General features: G+C 44.9%; 1 pseudogene; it reads right to left on the reverse strand.

The window, feature by feature from the left end:
* Positions 1 to 1,040: 1,040 nt before the first annotated feature.
* The window catches only part of LOC147098115 (scavenger receptor cysteine-rich domain-containing protein DMBT1-like), a 53,958-nt pseudogene continuing 41,499 nt past the window's right edge, over positions 1,041 to 13,499 (reverse strand).

Below are 13,499 nucleotides of genomic sequence, written 5' to 3' on the forward strand. Positions count from 1 at the left end.
TCTCCGGGTCTCCCGCCATACGCCGAATTCCCAGGGGCAGGTGTCGTGCAGTAAAACAATATTCTGCTGTATCTAGGAATTTGTGTGTGTTTACTCATGGGACATAATAAAAACATGAACATCGACAAAGGCACAAATTTCAAACATAATATTTATAAAATGCATTTTATATTTTTAAACGCTACGTACATCACTTGACCCCCCTGCAGGTTGAGAACCATCTTAAATAGAGGATGAAAAAGTGAAGCGGTTACAAAATGAAGTTCATATAAAACCTTCAACAATAAACATAGGTTCTTAATCTCTGTTACAGAGTTGATTAATCCACGCAGAGCAGTGTCTTACAGTATTAATATAGACAGAGCAATGATCCGAATACATTCTTTGTTTTATAATTTTAATTAAGCAGAACGCAGCCAAAATATAAAGAAGAGCTAAATCTATTTATTTCAAAACAAATTAACATGGCGATTGATAAACTAAAGTGTTGTTTATAGCGTGAAGAGAAGCACATTCAGCATGTACACACTGTTGGAAAAGTTAATGTATATTCTCTCAGATTTCACACACAATATTTCCCGCTACTCTGTGACACGCCCCGGGACATCGCATCCGGGATTTTCCGCTGACTTTTACCTGAAAGGAAAAAACAAACAGCTTGAGAGAGAGAGAGAGGATTAAACAATTCACCAACACAATATACAATCAAATGGAGTCTTTTTCACTACTCACAATATTCTCCCTGATATGTCACTTCTATTTGACTTTTATTTAACTAATAAATAAACATAATCTCTCTGATGGTTTCAATATAGTTTGCCGTTAAAGACACTCCCCACAATCACAGAATTGAATTAATTACAGCCAGTAAAATGGGGTGTTTATTTCCACAGTAAATACACAGCATGTTATCTCTGCTAGTTTCAGTATCACTAACGGTTGAACACACTGCCCATTGTCACACAGTAGAATCCACCCGGGACTGGACACTCCCCCAGCACTGGGGCACAAACAATGCAACATATAATAAAACATTGCTCTTACCGGCTTGACGTAGATGTAACATTTTGAGCCACACAGTCACTGCCCATCGGTGGCGGAATTTCCGGGGTTGTGAACGTGTCACAGTGAACATGGTCATTGTTAACAGGAGTGGAAGGAACCGGTAAACCGGGATCAGTGCGGGTCTGAGAGCTGTACACTGTGGGAGAGACAGATTATGGGTTAATGATGGCGGTAAAACCCGCATCAGTGTGGGTCACATATATCTGTCAATTTGGTGAAGGGGCTGGACTTTGCTGGTCTGTGAGTGGAAGAGAATTGTTTTCTGCCCACACCCCCGTGCTGGGTTTTACCGCTGGGTGACAGCAGACGAGGTGCATCTAATATCCGAGAATCGGGCGGTTCAGTTTGAGCACTGGAATGATTCCTGGTGCGAGTATTAACAAGGAAGATAATCCACACTGAACAGCATCAGGATCTCTTTTCTAGGACATCTCTTTTCTAGAACACTTCATTTCCTGTAATCACAACATGGACTTAAATCAACCATCGCTCCGTGTCACCGCCGATTGAAAGGGAATTTAAAACAGCGCCAGTCCATTCCTACACAGAGGGCTGGTGACTGCGGGGATGTCAGAGATGTAACTCACCGAGAGTGGAGAGATCACCGCCGGCACTTCTGAGTGTGAGGAGATCATCAGGACCACCGTCCAGCAGAAAGTGACCGCCCTGAGTGTCAGTGACTCCAGTCTCGACATCGTCATAATCGCCCAGAACCGGACCTGGGAGGAAATAGAGATTTCCACTGAAACCAAATGCCAGCACTGAGTGCTCAGAATGATATTATTATAAATCAATCTACCCGGGCCTTGCAGGGCGGGAGAGTGGACCAATGTGGTCTTCGGGTGAAGTGGGGTTATCTGGGGCAATGATTGGACCGTGTCGTGTCGAGGCAGTTTAGTCTCCGTTTTAAAGTCACACATTTCCCACTGAATCACCCACCCAACCTACACATACATTTCACATTTCACGGCCCATAGAGCCGTGTGAGGAAACACAATGAACTGAATGTTTCCTTCCATTATATCATTGGGGGAAGTCGATAAGATGTTATTTCAAATCAAAAGTATTTCCACAATATTTTGTAACTAAAATCACTGTCCAGTACTACGGATCCTTGGCAGTCTCATTTTTCGGCGAGTAAGTTCTGATGTCTTTAGTTGTTGGTTTACGTGGTAGAGAGCTTGAATTCGAAAATAAGATTATAGGAAGTAAAAATGTACCCACCCTGAAGACTGGAGGAGTTCCTTTCAGGTATTTCTGAACCCGGATCATTGTCACCCAAAATGTCACTGGTGTAATATCCGATCTGATTGAGGGAGTCAATGGAACCCGAAACTGTCAAACACAAAAAATGGATGGTTATTGGAGAGATTGATTAGCACATAGGAGCAGACAACAAAATACCTTCATCGTCCCTGTTACAATATCCTGGAATTTGGTAACTGACACCATTGTGGGCGATCATTCACTACAAGGACTGTAGTGGTTCAGAGGATGGCCCACCACTACCTTATCAGGGCAACTAGAGATGGAACATAAATGTCGGCCCTCCCAGCAGTCAGACACAATAAGGTACAGTCCATTAGTACAGGTAAGACCTCCGGTATCAGAGCAGAGAAAATAGTGTATAACACAGTCGGTTAGTACAGGGAGAGTGAGCGGGGTTTCCTGATCATGATCCACCTGGAATACGACAGCGACACACCCAGCCCAGTCGACCCTGCAAAGTCCTCCTCATTAACATCTGCGGACTTGTTCCAAAATTGGGCGAGCTGTCCCTCAGACTAGCAAGCAACAGCCTGACATAGTGATACTCACAGAATCATACCTTTAAGCCAATGTCCCAGACTCCACCATCAACATCCCTGGGTATGTCCTGTCCCACCGGCAGGATAGACCCACCAGGGGTGGCGGTACAGTGCTATACATTCTGGAGGGAGTGGTAATGGGAGTGCTGAACATTGACTCCAGAACCATGAAGTCTTATGGCTTCAGGTCGAGCCGGGCAAGGAAACCAGCTGATGATTACCACATACCACCCTCCCTCAGCTGCTGAATCAGTACTCCTCCATGTTGAACACCACTTGGAAGAAGCACTGAAGGCAGCAAGGTTACAGAATTTACAGAATCAACGGTTCAGATCAAAGCTCTGCAGTCCTGCCACATCCAGTAGTGAATGGTGGCGGATAATGAAATATCTAATGGGAGGAAGAGGCTTCATCAATATCCCCATCCCCAATGATGGTGGAGCTTAGCACGTGAGTGAAAAATACAAGGCTGCAATGTTTGCAACCATCTTCAGCCGGAAGTGCCGAGTGGATGATCCATATCGGCCTCCTCCTCAGGTCTCCAATATCACAGAAGCCAGTCTTCAGCCAATTCAATTCACTCCACGTGATATAAAGAAATGGCTGAATGCACTGGATACAGCAAAGACTATGGGCTCTGACAACTTGCCAGCTGAAGACCTGTGCTCCAGAACCAGCCGCACCTCTAGCCAAGCTGTCCCTGTTCAGTTACAACACTGGCATTTACCCGACAATGTAGAATCTGCCCAGGTATGAACCGTTCACAAAAAGCAGGACAAATCCAATCCGGCCAATTACCGCCCCATCAGTCTATTCTCAATCACCAGCAAAGTAATGGAAGGTGTCACCATTGACCAGTCACATAAATACTATGGCTGGAAGAGCAGATCAGGGGCTGGTACTTCTGTGGCGATTGTCTCATTTCCTGACTCCTGAAAGCCTTTCCACCATCTACAAGGCACAAGTCAGGAGTTTGATGGAATTCTCTCCGCTTGCCAGGATAAGTGCAGCTCCTGCAACACTCTAAGATACACACCATCGAGGATAATGCAACCGCTTGGTTGGCACCCCATCCAAAATCTTAAATATTCACTCCCTCCAACACGAGCGTACCGTGGCTGCAGTGTGTACCATCTACAAGATGCACTGCAACAACTTGCCAACGCTTCTTCAGCAGCACCTCCCAAACCTGCAACCTCTACCACCTAGAAGGACAAGGGCAGCAGGCAGCTGGGACCACCATCAACTGCAAGTTCCCCTCTAAGTTGCACACCATTCGGACATGGAAATATATCAACATTCCTTCATCGTTGTTGGGTCAAACTCCTGGAACTCCCTCCGTAACTGCACTGTGGGAGTACCTTCACCACAGGGACTTCAGCGGTTCAAGAAGGCGTCTCACCTCCACCTTCTCAAGAGCAATTAGGGATGGGCAATAAATGCTGGCCTTGCCAGCCAATCCAGGAATGAAAAAAAAATTCCATTAGACCATTGGGGGAAATTAACATGATTTTGTTTCAAATCCAAATTATTTCTACAATATTATGTAACTAAAACCACTGTCCGGTACTACGGGTCCCTGGCAGTGTCATTCATCAGCAAGTAAGCTCTGTTATCTTTAGTTGTTGGTTTTAGGTAGTAGAAAGTGTGAAGTCCAAAAAAGCGATTGTAGGAAGTAAAAATGTACCCACCCTGAATACTGGAGGAGTTCCTTTCAGGATTTTCTGATCCCGGGTCAGTGTCACCCAAAATGTTACTGGTGTAATATTCAATCTGATTGAGCGAGTCAATGGAAGCAAAAACTGTCAAACACAGAATATGGATGGTTATTGGAGAGGTTGTTCAGGACATCGGAGCAGACAACATAATGGCCCGGATTTTCCAGGGCCTATGATCGCATACACACAACATACATGGTCATAAGTTTCCCACAAGTTCCGTGTTTCCACATGTGATGCACATGCACAAAAACACAGAACTTGCAATCTGTCAAGATTCTGTTTGACAGATCATGCTCATCCGCAGGAAATGGACATTCGCTGGTGCCGGGTTCGGTTATATGCCCAACTACTGCCCAGCGAATGTCCACACAACCCTTACACCTGGTACAAGCAGGAGTAATGCCTTCTTGTACCAGTGTAAGCATTTAAATACATAGAAAAATATATTTATTTAAATGATTTAAACATATAAACAGCTTTAAATTTAGTTTACGTTATTTTATGTGCCTTGAAAAAAGTTTACATTTATTATTCAAAAATTAAATTTTCGTTTTAAATGTTTAATTCAATTTTATTTTAATGAATTTTGACCATGTGATGATTTACTTTTATTGCAGTTTTGTTAAAATGTATTATTTAGGGGATTCCTATTATACTTATGTGGATTGCGTATGTAAATATTTATCCTCAATCAAAATAACAAGGACAGATTTTTCGGTCATTATCACATTGCTGTTTGTGGGAGCTTGCTGTGCGCAACTTGGCTGCCGCATTTCTCACATTACAACAGTAACTGCACTCCAAAAGTACTTCATTCCGGTTGTCGTGAAAGGCGCTATTTTAATGCAAGTCTTCACAGAAATCACAGAAACCCCACAGTGCAGATAGAGGCCATTTCGGCCCATCGAGCCTGCACTGACACATATCCCACCCGATCCCCGTAACCCCTACACCAACACATATCCCACCCTATCCCTGTAACCCCACGTATTTAATCCCCCTAACACTAAGGGTCAATTTATCATAGCCAATCAACCTAACCTGCACATCTTTGGACTGTGGGAGGAAACCGGAGCACCCGGAGAAAACCCACGCAAACACGGGGAGAATGTGCAAACTCCACACAGGCAGTCGCCCGAGGCCGGATTCGAACCCGGGTCTCTGGCGCTTGAGGCAACAGTGCTAACCACTATGCCACCATGAGCATAATGAGAATCCCATTTGATTTGTTGGATTGGCCCATGTGATCCCAGGGATGCTTGCGCACCGCATGTGCTCCTGAGATACGTGGGCCTTGACAAAGGCATATGCCTGGAGGCCCAGGAGCACAAGTGTCCGAAGGTCCAGAGGCACCAGGTAGGTGTAGAGTTTACTTGTGGTTCAGAGGCATTCGCCCGCGGGAAGCCTCCGACCGCAATTTCCGGCCCAGTAGCTTCATCGTCCCTGTGACAATGTGCTGGAATTAGGCAAATGACACCATTGTTGGAGATTATTAACCACAAGGACTGCAGTGGTTTAGGAGGAGGGCCCATCACCACCTTATCAGGACAACTAAGGATGGACCATAAATGACGGCCTCCCAGCGGTCAGACACAATAATATACAGTACAGCCTATTAGTACAGGCAATATCTCGGATATCAGAGCAGAGAAAATAATGTATAGCATAGTTGTTTAGTACAGAGCGAGTGAGCGGTGTTTCCTGATCATGATCCCTCCAGCCTTCCACCGTCTCTTTCATTTTCAGAGACTCTAAAACCGCCGGCGGTGACGACACCCCCGCCCCACACATGGGTCAGAAAATAGTGCAAGGAGGACAATATCCGATTCCTTCATCCATCTGTTTTTAAAGGAATGATTTATGTTAACGGTTACATCCCTCCCTAAAAATAGCCCATACAAAGGTTTCATCGATTCGATAAGCGTTATTGCTATAATATCCTGAAGCACAATGTGTAAATTAATGTTAAATATCAGAATACAATCTATTAGAATAAGTCAGATAGAAACAATCAATCACAGGTTTGGATTTCCTGCGAGGAACGTGTTCCAGATACAGGAATCCAGTCACCGATAGAAATGGAATCTGGGACAATGCGACTGTCGACTCATAAAAGCAGCGAGTTTTTATTGGATTGTTTAAAGGGAATAAAATGAAATGTTCGTGACAGAGACTCCAAGGTCAGCTAACACAGGAAATGATGGCCTTGATTTTCCGCGGCCAATGACGGTGTACACACCATCCATCGTAAGTTTCCTGCAAGTTCAGGGTTCCGCGTGTGATGCCCGACAACCCAGAACTTGCAATCTGCCCAGATTCTGTTTAACCGATCGTTCGGATCCGCAGCAAATTGACATTCACTGGTGCAGAATTGGATTATTTGCCCAAGTACTGCCCAGCGAATGGCCACGAAACCCTTAGACCGGGTAAACGCAGCGGTAAGACCTTCTTTTACCAGCATAAGGGTTTAAATAATTTATTTAAGTGCTGTAAATGCTCTTTCAATTTGCGGTCGGGGGCTTCCCGCGGGTGAATGCCTCCGAACCGCAAGAATAGTGCGAACCGACCTGATGGTCTGGGAGGTTCGGACACTTGCGGTCCTGGGCCTCACCGCGCACACCCAGGGCGCACGTGGCTCACAAGCACCTCTCGGATCACGTGGGCCAGCCCAACCAATCATAAAGGGGAATCGCCACTATGCTAATGTGTTCACGGACGGAATCCCCATAATCATGAATAGGAATCCACTAAAAAAGACAATTGCACACCAGTTAAATAAAAACAAATCATTTCACATTCAAAATTAATTAAAATACCATGTAATTAAACATTTAAAGCCAAAGCTTAACTTTTTGAACTAAAAATGTAAACTTTTTAAGGGGCTAAAAATAACCTAAACTAATTTTAAAGTTTTATTATGTTTAAATAATTTTTAAAACTATTTTAATATTTATTTAATGTCTTACTCTTAAAAAGAAGTCCTTACCCCTGTTTTTACCAGGTGTAAGAGTTTCACGGGCATTCGCTGGGCAGTATTTGGTTAAATAGCCCAGCTCTCCGCCAGCTTTGTGTCCATTTCCCGGGATGCGGTGGATCTGTCGAGCTGAAACTTGAAAGATCGCAAGTTCCGAATTTTTGCGCATGGTGGAAGCCCGGAAGTTGTGGGGCACGAATGGCTGCGTACACACCACGTACTCGGTCATCCGGCCCGGAAAATCTGGGCCATTATGATTAAGGCGATTCTATACTTAAATGGAATCCCCATAAGCAAATTAGGAATCCCCCTTTGTGATTGGTTGGACTGGCCCGCTGCTTGTTAACCGGTTGCGCCCCTGGGATACGGGGCCTTTACCCAGGCGGACACCTACAGGCCCAGGAGTGGAACAGACCAAGGATCTGGAGGCAGCAGGGAGCTGCGTCCTTTTCTTGCGGTTCAGATGCGTTCGTCTACAGCAAGCATCCGACCGCAACGTCGAGGCCAATGGGCCGTATTTAGCGATCGGAGGCTTCCCGCGTGCGGAGACCTTTGATCTGGAAAAAATCTACGCACTTACCTGAGGGCTCCTGAGGTGCGTATAATTCCGCTCCTGGGCGTTTCCAACTCCAAGTACACAGGGCCCAGGTATCCCAGAGACACAAGAGTCCCTGGGATCAAGTGGGCCATGGGGAGCCAATCAAAGAAGGGAATCTCCCTTCATGCACTTGACAGACGGACCTGTCAAATATATGAATGGAGATCACCCCAAAAACACTGTAAAACTTTAAATAAATTTTTAAAAACTTCACCTTTTTTAAATTAGTTCAAATTTCAATAAATTAAATATTTTAAAGAAAAATGTAATTTTTTGAAAAAAAAATTAAAGCTTTTTACGGAGCTAAAAATAAACTTACCTTTTTTAAACGAATTTTTAAATGATAAATGGGTGAAAATATTTTTTGTTACTTTTTTCAACTCATCCTGGTAAAAGCAGGCCTTACACAGCGCGTACACACAATTGGGATCGGAATATTCGGCCCAATATTTAAAGGGAAGACAATAAGTGAAGGAATGAAGATGGTTTCAATCGATCTGTGACTTCATGTCATGTTTGAGTGAATATAAAATAAAAGAATACAATCAGCCGATGGGTTTATCATTCCTGGGCTCAGATATCTGAGGGAGTCCGTGTGGAGCCGGGTGGGAAATGGAAACAGCGTCTCTGCTCGCTATTTAGAAACAACCCAAAAACCCGTTCTTTGAACAATACTGACCAGTGGGAATCTTCCCCAAACCATTGCTGCTCTCACTATACACACGGACACAGAGACACTCCCACTGTGACAGGACTCCTTCACATGGGGACAGTGAGCGGACTGCTGATCGTGTCCAGTCAGTACATTGACCATTAAAAGGGGTATTTAAGCGGAGGCGATATTTGTCCAGTGAAGATTCGATATCAAACGGAAAATACAGACCTGAACCCTGGGTCTGAGCGGAATCCTCGCCGGGGGGAATATTCTCAATGTCTTCATAAATTGCTTGGTACAAACCAGCAGGTGACTCCCTGCCGCGAGTGACAGCACCTGTTGGAGGGAGGGCGGGGAGATTAACATGTTGATTCACTTCACGCGCGTTTCACAGGAATTCATCAGCGAATAAATCCAAATTACAGATATAGTGATAGTCAGTGGCCAGAATCAGTTAACATGGATGTGTAGGAGGTTAGTTGTGTGTGTGATTCCTTGTGTTTGTCTGTGTCTCTATGCAGACACATGTTCACCTCCAGCAGATTGCGGCCAGTTGTATTGACTTCGGGAAGAGGGAATGAGGGGGTATCAGGAGAAATGAGCTCCAGTTGATCGCTCGCTTACGGGGCCACACGGGGAGTTTAGCTGAAGAGAAGCTGGGTGAAGTTGACTGATCTCTGCGGACAGCATCAGTTTGGAAGCGCGAGTGAGGAGCTGATGGTTCTTTGGCATGTCCCGTCAGTGTGAGAGGAGCCTTGCTGTGTACACGGAGCAGGAATGTGTTGGGTGGGTGAGATAGGAGTGGAATAGTTGTGTTGGGAGGTAGAATCATCAGCGGAGAATGCAGAAAGGCCTTTAAAACTGTCATCTCTCAAAATGGTGGGCAGAACGCGGTCAGAGAGTTCGAGATTGGGCAACCGGACCCAGAAACTGAAAGGGTGGAATGGATACCCAATGGATAAAGGAAGAATAACAGAAAATAATTGAAAGCACAGCCCAAACAGTTCAATTAAACTTTCTGTTCCACTGTTGCAGCAAGTAACTTCTTCTGGAATCTCATGTACCGGCTGATGAACTGGGACAGTGAATGTGGACACTTTAAATAACTCTCCATTTTAAGTGTCCCATTTTACTAATTCGGGCAGCACATTGAATGGAACAATTCGCCAAAAGCGGATTCAGATTTATTTCGAACAAGATCACGTGACACTCAAAAACAACAACTACTTGTATTTATGAAGTGCCCTTAAGGTAGTAAAACGTTCCAAGGCGCTTCACATGAGTATTTTAAGACAACAAATTTGACACTGAGACACATAAAGATAAATTTTAGGACAGGTGACCAAAAGCTTGGTCAAAGAGGTAGGTTTTAACGAACGTCTTAAAGGATGAAAGAGAGATAGAGAGGTTTAGGCTGGGATTTCCAGAGTTGAGGGCTTCGGCATCAGACTGCACGGCCAGCAATGGTTGAGCGATTGTAGTCAGGGATTCTCAAAAGTGTAGAATTAGAGGAGCTCAGATATCTGGGTGGTGGGGGGGAGTTGTGGGGCAGGAGGAGATTACAGAGTCAGGGACCGGTGAGGCCATGGAGGGATTTGAAAACAAGGAGAAGAATTTTTAAATCCAGGCATCGTTTAACCGGGAGCCAATGTACGTCATATGGAAAAGTGCAATGAACTGCAGACTCGCCAGGATATGAAGCGATGTGAGATCAAGTGTTAGTTCAGCGGTAAGATTTGAGCCTCACCTCTTCGTGTTGACTTTCTCTGTATTACCGCCATCAGTGCGATCAACTCACAGATTAGAAGGACTCCGAGGGTTATGCAGATGGCAACAGGGATGGAGATGGTTTTACCTCCCTGTCCTTAATCACAAGATTACAGAAAGATTTAACACAGACACAGTCCGCCTTGTATTTTTTTTAAATGTTCCAGTCAATTTAAAACTGCTCACGTTAACTTCAGAAATTAACAAACCAAGAAAATGTCAATAACACCAATACCACTAATATGAACGCTAACATTAATAAAAATAATAGTACTAATAATGATAAGTACCTGCAGGTGTGAACGGAGAAGCAGTAGGAGGCAAATCGAGTTCTGTGGAACATATTGCACAAATATTTCAGCAACTTCAAACATTAAGATTTTGCATTGCAAATATAAAGTTTGTTCTTCTTTTCCTAAATCCATGAGTCATATTTACAGAACGAGGAAACCCCCTGCGACCCTTACCGGAACAAATCACACTGGCATCTTCCTTGTGATCACAGTCATGTTGACCTGGTGGTGAGGAACGACAGTCGGACAGAAAGGATTCACTTCCGGTGCACTTCACCTCATCCAGCCAGATAAGACCGGCACCCTGGGCAATTGCGGCCCCTCCTGCGGCCAATAGAGCGGGGCCGCAACCCAGCTGTCTGCAGACAACATTGGCATCGGCCATATCCCAGGAGTCATCACACACCATGCCCCAGCTGTTATTGGACAATATCTCCACTCTCCCGGAGCAGTTGGTGTTGCCTCCAACCAGGCGCAACGGTTGTCCCGAGTCTATCAAAGAGAATCATTTATTGTTATTTATTTAGTACAAGCCTGGAATACAAGTCAGATAGTTGGTATAATGAAGAGGTTGAAGCACCTGGTGAATGTTCATGTTTAGACCCAGATTCTCGATCGCAGACCCTTGAACTGTGGGATCTCTCCTGCACTTTGGCTCCTGTTAAGAGGAGAAATATGCTGACTGTATTGGACATCAATGTTTGAAATAACACCCGCACATTGAGAGGTTCCTTGTGTTACCTGAACAAGCAACACCTGCATCCTCCCCGTGATGACAGTTGTGTTCACCCCACGGGTCTGTCTGACACTGCCAAAGGAAGGATTCGTCCGAATCACACTCCATCTCATCGAGCCAAATGGGTCCGGATCCCGCTCCGAATAACCGAGTGTGATACTCAATAGATATGAGGGGGCCGCACTGTAACTGTTTACAGATCACTTCTGCATCATGTCGATCCAGTTTCTCCGAGCACACTGTTCCCCAGGTCCCATTGTAGAACACTTCCACTCTTCCTTCACAGCGATGCTTTCCTTTCACCAGTCTCAGCTCCTTGTGCTCTGTCAATGAAGCAAGAAATATCCAGATGGTTCAATTGATAACTCGCTGTGTGTTCATACTGCACAAAACATGTTGCACCGGTTGTGTTCACCAGTGGCGATAATTATTCAGAAATTTAATAGAAATACAGCTAGAAATCGAACATTAAACAAACAATAAAAATAGAACATGCTGGAAATACTCAGCAGGTCAGGCCGCATCTGTGGAGATAGAAACAGACTTAACGATTCAAGACGGTGACCCTTCGTCAGAACTGGAAAAAGTTGGAGATGGAAAAGGTTTTTAAGGAGGTACAGGAGGGGGAAATTGGGGACGGCAGGAACAAAAGGGAAGGCTTGTGATAGGATGGAAGGCAGGACAGATTAAGAGACAAAATGGATGATAGTGCAAGGCAAAAGGAGATGGTAATGGGACAAAAGAAACAAAATATTTGTCTGGAGCAGGTGTTAATGGGAATAGCAGCATCATCAGCAATAGCTACTGCACGAAAGCATTTGGGCAGAGGTTATGATCTGATATTGTTGAACACAATGTTGAGTCCAGAAGGCTGTAAAGTTCCTTATTGAAAGATGAGGTGCTTTTCTTCGAGCTTACGTTGAGCTTCATTGACCAGTGTAGGAGTTTGAGGACAGAGAGGTCAGAGTGGGATTGGGGCATAGAATAAATATCACAGGTAAGTGTAAGCTTGGTGTCAGCTTGCAGACTGAACAGAGGGGTTCCACAAAGCGGTCACCAATCTGCGTTTGACCTCCCCTATGTGAGGAGACTGCATCTTGAGCAGCGAATACAGTGTACTAAATTGAAAGAAGTACAAGTAAATTACTGTTTCACCTGGAAGGTGTATTTGGAGCCCTGGACGGTGGGAAGGGAGGAGTGAAAAGGGCAGCTGTTGCTTCTCCTGCACTTCGATGTGAAGGAGTTGTGGGAAGGGGAGGGGGTGTTGGTGTGATTGAGGATTGGACCAGTGTGTCATGGAATGAACGGTCCATTCAGAATGCTGAAAGGGGAGGGGAAGATGTGTTTGTTGGTGGAATCATGCTGGAAATGGCCGAAATTGTGGAGGTTGCTCTGTGAATGTGGAGGCTGGTGGGTTCGAAGGTAAAGGCAAGGGGAAGCTATCGTGGTTCTGCAAGGGTGGAATGGGATGAGTGCAGAGATACAGGCAATGGAAAGGACACTTTGAGGGCACTTTCAACCATGGTGGAGGGGAGTCCTCGGTTGAGGAAAAATGAAGACATTTCAGAAACACTAGGATGGAAGGTGGCATCAGCAGAACAGATGTGACGGAGATGGTGAAGCTGGGAGAATGGAATAGAATACTTACAGGAAGCAGCCTGGGGGGAAGTGAAGTTAAGTTAGCTGTGGGAGTTAGTGGGCTTATAGTGGATATTGGTCAATAGCTTTTCCCCAGAAATGGAGAGAGAGTTCTTGAGGAAGGGAAGGGAAGAGTCGCAGATGGACCATGTGAAGGCCCGGGAAGGATGGAAATTGTAAGTAAAGTTGATGAAATTTTCCAGTTCAGCACCAAAGGGGGAAATGGCATCAATACAGTCATCAA

The sequence above is a fragment of the Somniosus microcephalus genome, chromosome 30, assembly GCF_052327205.1.
Source record: "Somniosus microcephalus isolate GS21.2 chromosome 30, FLI_Smic_1.0, whole genome shotgun sequence".
NCBI classification, from domain to species: Eukaryota; Metazoa; Chordata; class Chondrichthyes; order Squaliformes; family Somniosidae; genus Somniosus; species Somniosus microcephalus.